Here is a 7707-nt window from a genome sequence, read left to right as displayed (position 1 = left end):
AAAGCATTGGGTGCATAAAAAGATAAGCGATATATTAATTTAATTTTGTTTTATACACCGATATTCTGGTACAATCATACCAGTTCACAACATATAATATATTAAAACATTTTAGCTAACAAAATATAAAATCATAAATTCAATTATGAAAAATAAAATCTTTAAAATCTTAAAATAGATTATAAGCCAAAATAAAAAGTTAATTTAAATGTTATAGATAAAAAATGAGAACTTAAAAATAAAATATTTAATAAGTACCAATATTTTAAAATTGGCCATAAATATCTACAACACACTATCCTCAATCTTCTCCAAATGCCTGTTAAACAATCATGTTTTCAGGTTTTTTCTAAAGGTCTACAAGTTGGTTTCTAATTCAAATCCATTGGTAAGGAATTCCATAATTTAGGCCCAGCCAGTGGTAGAGTTATTTCTATCACTTTGTTTAATCAGGCTGATCTAAGAGATGGAATAGTTAAAAGCCCTTTATTCCCTGAAGGTAAGTTACACTGTGGAGTGTGGATATGTAGTGAAGCGTTTAACCATTCAATATTTCATTATATAAAGATTTATGTATTATACAATGTACTTTGTATTGTATTCTATATGTGATGGGCAGCCAGTGTAAGTCTTTTCAAAATCAGAGTAATGTGATCATATCTTTTTGTTCCAGTTAAAACTCTGGCTGCCCGCATTCTGTAAAAGTTGAAGAGGTCTAAGGGAAGAAGAGGGAAGGCCTAATAACAGAGCATTACAATCTAATTTAGAAAAGATCAGGGTTTGCAGAACAGTCCTAAATCATTAGAATTTAATAAGGTCTTTAATTTCTTTAAAATATGTATTACTGAAACCATCCCTGATCATATTTGAAATAATTTATCTTCATACTGAGTTCGCTATCAAGAATTATCCCTAAATCTCTGGGCAATGATCCACAACTACAATTCCTGTTATTAGTTTCCCCTCACCCTCCTTTAAGCCTACCCTACCATCCCCTCCCTCCCCCCCCCCTCCCCTGTCACTCTGCCATCACTGTACACATATTTGTCTATTGTTAATTTATTTCTTCAAATGTTCCTATCAAATTTCTCTTTCCCCTATCCTTCCTTCTGCTGTCCTCTCTCCTCCTTCACTACTGCTCCCCTTTCCCTGTTTATTGTATTTCTCTCTCTCGTTATTTATTACAATGTAAACCGGCAGGATGATGTTCCGACGAATGTCGGGATATAAAAATCACAAATAAATAATACATTTTATATTTCTTTTATGGACTCACTGCTTAGTTTATTATATAGTAAAATTATTTCAGTTTTTGCTGATTGAGTACTAATTTCAAGCGTGACACAATTGCTGAATGAAGAGAGATTATATTATTAACAGTTTCAAAGAATATTCAATTGAATTCGACACGAACTAAAAACTGATCAACATCAGCGTAAATAAATGTGTTAAACCTAGTCCAGACAAAAATTTACAAAGTGGAAGCATATACAAGTTAAAAAAGGTAGCTGACAAGAGAGACCCCTGTGGGACTCCTGTAGATAAGGTTTTGCTCAGAAAACAAGGTTCCTATTTTAACTCTATATGATAGATTTTTGATATATGAGTTCAAAGCAGCCAAGAGTTTTACTGCAATACCAATTTTCAGCAAGTTTTTGCGACAATATGTCATGATCAATAGTATCGAGCGCTGCTGAGATGTCCAACAATTATCACCAGAATCCATTCTACTAAGATGGTGTCAGATAATGATAGTAAAAGGGTCTCAGTGGCTAAAAGATTTTCAAAAGCCAAACGGTGAAGGATACAAAACATTATTCCTCATCAAGAAAAATCAGTCAATTGTTTGGGAACAACCTTTTCAATTTATTTAGTTAAAAATGGCAAATTAGAAATGTGCCATTTGTTGTATAAAGACATACTAATAATTGCAAGTCTGTATCTATTGTGACTTATGGTTACTTGCACATGCATTAAAATGTATTTACAGGATTGTGATAAATGGTAATATATGATATACAGATGCCTCTATATTACATTGTATTTAGTGTCTTAGTGGTTCCAAACTGTTTCCACTTTACAGTGAGGACCTGACAGTGCCCCAAGGAATATTGAAACACACAAGTTTCCTTGTAGCACTCTCACAGTCTGAACTTTTGAATAACATTAACAAAAAGTACTTTTGGCATGTTCTGACCTTTGCTTCAGATTCACTTCATACAACAGAAACAACTTGTTTCTTCATCTAGGAATATTCAAAATCAGCTCAACTACTTGACAGGATGTAGATAGGCTCTAATTAATTTATTATGGGCCGTGTTAAGGCAATTTTTTGAACCAGAGCTAACTCGAGTTTGCTATGACAAAGGAAAGGAAGATGTGTGCAGTTAAGTCTTTTTGGTTTCTTTATTCTTATTTTTGGGCTATTTCTATAATTGTTCTTTCACAATGAAAGTATAGAGTATGTTGTGTAGATCAATGAGGTAAATAAAATTGAAGGTTAAAGCACAAAGAGGTCTCTATTATATCTATAATTGCAAAGGGGAACTACATATATGTTATTGTATTTCACAGATTACATATGTTTATCAACATTAAAATGTGTTTAATAAATACACATCAATTAATGCATAGTAGGAAGTCATCAAAATGGATATGCTGTCTAAAATGTACAATATTTCAAATATGCATAAAGAATCATAAATACAATACTTCTACAAATACTTCTACAAATAAGTACTTCTATAAATACTGGAATAAGAACCTGGACGACGGCCAGATTCTTATTCAAGTTACCGAATCTCTGTCAAAAAACCCTCGACTTCTGGAACAGCTGTCTACATTCCATCAACCGCCTATTATCCAGCCTCAACTCTCGCAGAACGATAATCTGGCCCTCAGCAACCTACTGCTCCACATTCGACCTCCTTCACCCATGTGAGAGACCTCGGAGTCACTCTCGACAACAGGCTGAATCTAAAAAACATTTATCAATACAACAAAGGAAGGTTTCTACAAACTGCAAATTCTAAAAAGCTTAACCCCTCCTGCACATACATGACTTCCGCTCGGTTCTTCAAGCCATCATATTCCCTAAAATTGACTACTGCAATTCTCTCCTACTCGGCCTTCCGGCTTCCACCACAAAACCCTTACAGATGCTACAGAACTCTACCGCACGGATTCTGACGAATACCAAAAGAGGTGAACATATTTCTCCCATTCTAAAAATATTTACACTGGCTCCCCGTCAAATTCAGAATCATTCACAAAGCTCTAATGCTGATCCACAAGTAAACCCCACTTGATTTAAGCTTCCCTCTTCAACTTCACATGTCCGCCAGACCTATAAGATCAACATACAAAGGCTCACTCTATGCACCCCCCGCCAAGACCTCACTTCAGAAAACGCACCCTCTCCACAGCAGGGCCCACACAATGGAATGCTCTACCACCTGACCTGAGCCAAGAAACTTGCCAAAAGACTTCAAGAAAAAGCTTAAGACTTGGCTCTTCAGCCAAGGGTTTCCCTGAAGAACTGAAGCACACCATCAGACTCTTTACAACCTCACAACATTATTTAACACAGTTATCGTTTTTGCTGTTACCATTAATTTGTTACTACTCATTCTCTACCTCTGCCCTTGTTTTTGACTCACCCTAGAGTTGTCTTTCCTGGTTAAAGTCTCCCTGTTTATTGTACTTCCAACTGTAGTTGTTATGTAAACAGACACGATATGATTTTTCATGAGCATCGGTATATAAAGCGTATAAATAAATAATGCTGCATACAGCACAATTACAATAACACCTTCAAGGCATCAACCAAATCACTGAAGCATCTGTAGAATAAAATATATGAAATGTAGGTTCCCTTTGTTGCGATGTGTAGATCAGTGAAACAAACTATTTTAATGCATTTTGATTTGCATTTTTGAGACAGCAGAACATGAAAAATGTACCAGGCTGGGAAGACTTTTAAAAGGCACTGTAGATGAGAGCAGAAAGACCAGAGCGGCTCATCCATTTTGCCCAGTTGTGATACTTCTACATTGGGTAGAAGCATATAAATTCCCATACTCCATCCATCAGCTTCTGTTGTGTCCGTCACTGTCCGACGTCTCTGCTCCGCCCACCTTACCTCATTGGCAACTCCCTTCGGGGTTGATGGAAGGCTAGCTGCTGCGGCGTCTCCAGGCCATCCTCCTCCAGCATCCCCGGACTGGCTCGACGCTGCAAGCCGCCCTGTTGACCAGATGCCTAAGGGCGGGCGCGCGCGACCCGACTGATGTACCGGCGTTGGCGCGTACCTCAGGGGCATCCCCTGAGATGACGTCATCAGCTCCAGATATTTAAGGTCTCAGTTTTCGCTAACAAGACGAGTTAACAAGGTATGGGATTCGCTACCTCCAGTTATCGTTGCGGATGGGACTCGCTCTCCACAAACCTAGCTACTCTGCCTCCTCGGACTTCACTAGAGGTACCCACTCCTTGGGGGCCTAGCTCTCTCTTTCTTTTCAGGTCGCAGTCCAGAACTGGTACTCGCTCCTCAAGGGCCCACGTCCCGGACCAGCTCCTAAATACCACTTCTGCTAAGAAGTCATCGCTGCTTACAACATTAGTGAGTTTCCATCTATCTCTCAGAGCTTTCCCTGGGACCAGGTACTCGCTCCTCAAAGGCCTAATGCATTCCAACTCCTGGGCTGCCTCAAGAGACTATGGTGTGAGTGTTATCATCAAGGACTTGTTCCAGAACTCTGGATATCCTATGTACTCACTTTCTTAGTTTCTCTACAGCTCAGTCACCTTGGGATCGCTGTTCCAATGCCTGCGGGACTACAGCCCAGCTGCGCATTTCCAGCTCACTACTGCCACCTTTGGTGGTTTGATATACTGCTTACTAAGAAGTCTTGTTACTTATAACATCAGTGAGTTTCTATCTATCTCTCAGAGCTTTCCCTGGAACCAGGTATTCACTCTTCGAGGGCCTAATGCATACCAACTCCTGGGCTGCCTCAAGAGACTATTGTGTGAGTGTTACCATCAAGGACTTGTTCCTGAACTCTGCATGTCTTGCCTACTCACCTTCTTAGTTTCTCTACAGCTCAGCCACCTTGGGATCGCTGTTCCAGTACCTGAGGGACTACAGCCCAGCCAGGCACTTCCAGCTCACTACTGCCACCCTCTGGTGGTTTAACATATTGTCTAATAAAAGAACTAGTGTGTGTCTGTCTCCTACACTAAGCCTGACAATTGGTCCCTCTCGGGATCTCCCCCGAGGGCATGGTCACCTGCCACTGGTCCAAGGATCCACCCACAACTATTCTAAATAATAACAGATTGCTATATCCAGCAACTCCATTAATAACAGATTGCTATTTCCCAGCTTTAACAGAGCTTTAGTAACAGTTTCCTACCCTCCCATGTCTTTCACCTGAACTTTCAACTTTCAGGCTGGTTCTCTTCCCTTGCGATTGTTATAATTTATTTTATGCTTTTATATACCGAAGTTTGTATGTACATCACATCTGTTTACATAGAACGGATAGAGGAGGAAGTGGGAAAGTCCATTACCTGCTATTAAATTCACTTAGAGAATAGCCACTGCCATTAGCAATGGTAACATGGAATAGACTTAGTTTTTGGGTATTTGCCAGGTTCTTATGGCCTGGATTGGCCACTGTTGGAAACAGGATGCTGGGCTTGACGGACCCTTGGTCTGACCCAGTATGGCATTTTCTTATGTTCTTATGAAAGAGAATGAGTAGAAATTACATTAAACAAATTAACTGGTTGAATAAAAATGGCAATAAGTAGAAGGGTGTAAACTTCGAGATTAAAAGGATAGTGGAGGAAGGATAGGCAAAGAAAGGGGAACATTGGTAACATAACTGAATCAACATAATGAAAACAACTCAGAAAGGGATTATGTACAGGTAGTTGGGATCGAGTGTTAGCAAAAAGGGTGTGGCGAGTAGTTAGGTAAAGGCCTGCTTAAAGAGCCAAGTCTTTAATTTATTTTTTTTTTATTTCTGAGTGCAGGGCTCAAGTCGAATATCAAGAGGCATTAAGTTCCACTGAGAGGGGCCAGCTATGGATTAAAGCTCTGTCTCTGGTGGAGATGAGGTGAGAGAGTTTAGCAGGGGGACTATATAAGGTGCCAGTGTGGGTATGGAAGTATAGAGAGAGTTGCTTAGCCAATGCATATTTGGATTGTGAAGGGTTTTGTGAATTATAGTGAGGGTCTTAAATAGTATTCTGAAGGAGACAGGAAGCCAATCAAGGTCTTTTAAGATGGGGGTGATGTGATCGCATTTGCGGGAGTTTGTAAGAATTCTGGCTGTGGCATTTTGAAGCATTTGAAGGGGGTTTGAGGGTTGAAGCAGGGAGGCCAAGTAGGAGGGAGTTGCAGTAATCGAGTTTGGAGAAGATTACTGCTTGGAGGACAGTGCGGAAATCATAAGGTGAAGGAGAGGTTGGAGTTTTTTTTGAGGACATGTAATTTGAGGTTAAGATTGCAGTTGAGTATGACGCCAAGGTCTCTTACCTGATGTAGTATAAGGGGAGAAGGGGATGGGATCAGTGAGAGGACTGGAGGGTTGGTTATAAGAGATGAGAAGGAGTTCAGTCTTAGAGGTGTTGAGGGCAAGGTTTAAATTTGATAGGAGATGATTAATTGAAGAGAGACAGTTTTGCCAGGTTTGGAAGGATATGGGGATGGATTCAGTGATGGGAATGAGAATTTGGACGTCGTCTGCGTAAATGAAGTGGGAGAGACCAAGGTCAGATAGGAGTTGGCAGAGAGGCAACATGTAGATATTGAAAAGGGTGGAAGAGAGGGAGGAACCTTGAGGGACACCACAGGTAAGTTTGATGGGGATGGATTCGTTGTTTCTGATTTTAACTTTGTAGAATCTGTTGTCAAGGTAAGATTTGAACCAACTGAGGGCGGAGCCAAATAAGCCAGTTACGTTTAGTCTGCTTAAGAGAATTTTGTGGCTAATGGTGTCTAACGCTGAGGAAATATCGAGTAAGGCTAGGATATTAGATTGGCCGTTGTCAAGACCTTTGATAATGGTGTCAGAGAGGGAGAGGAGCAGGGTTTTGGTGTTAAAGTATTTGCGGAACCCAAATTGCAAGGGGGAGAGAATGTTATGTTTCTCGAGGGGTTCAGAGAGTTGGGTGTTGATGACTTTCTCTAGGAGTTTTGCAAGGAAGAGGAGGTTGGAGATGGGTCTGAAATTGGCGGGATCTGATGGATTTAGGTTGGGGTTTTTTTTAAGAACGGTTTGACTATGGCGTATTTCAGAGTGTCTGGGACAATTCAGTGTGTGAGGGAGGAGTTTATGATGTCAGCTAAGGGTTTGGCAAGGATGGAAGAGATAGATTTAAGGGAATTGGGAGGAATGGGATCAGGTGGCTGGGCTGCAGGTTTTATTTTCTTATAAGGCCAAAGCTAAATCCAATACATGTTCCCTCTTCCATGTCCTATTACCAAGTCAGTAATAATCCACAAAACTACTAAAACTAGCAAAGCCTTTGTCCAAAATGTTTGACCTCCCCATGCTCAATGAAGTTTGGGTTTTAACCATGGTTGCTCCATTCTGGTTATCCCAATGCCTTCTTGAAAGTCTAATGCAGCCATATCACTTCTGTTAGTGTCACAAGTGCCGCTCCATGCAGGGCACCCCCACTGACTTGTTGGAA

This window comes from Rhinatrema bivittatum, chromosome 7 (assembly GCF_901001135.1).
Source record: "Rhinatrema bivittatum chromosome 7, aRhiBiv1.1, whole genome shotgun sequence".
In the NCBI taxonomy this organism is placed as follows: Eukaryota; Metazoa; Chordata; class Amphibia; order Gymnophiona; family Rhinatrematidae; genus Rhinatrema; species Rhinatrema bivittatum.
This window is presented reverse-complemented; position numbering follows the sequence as displayed.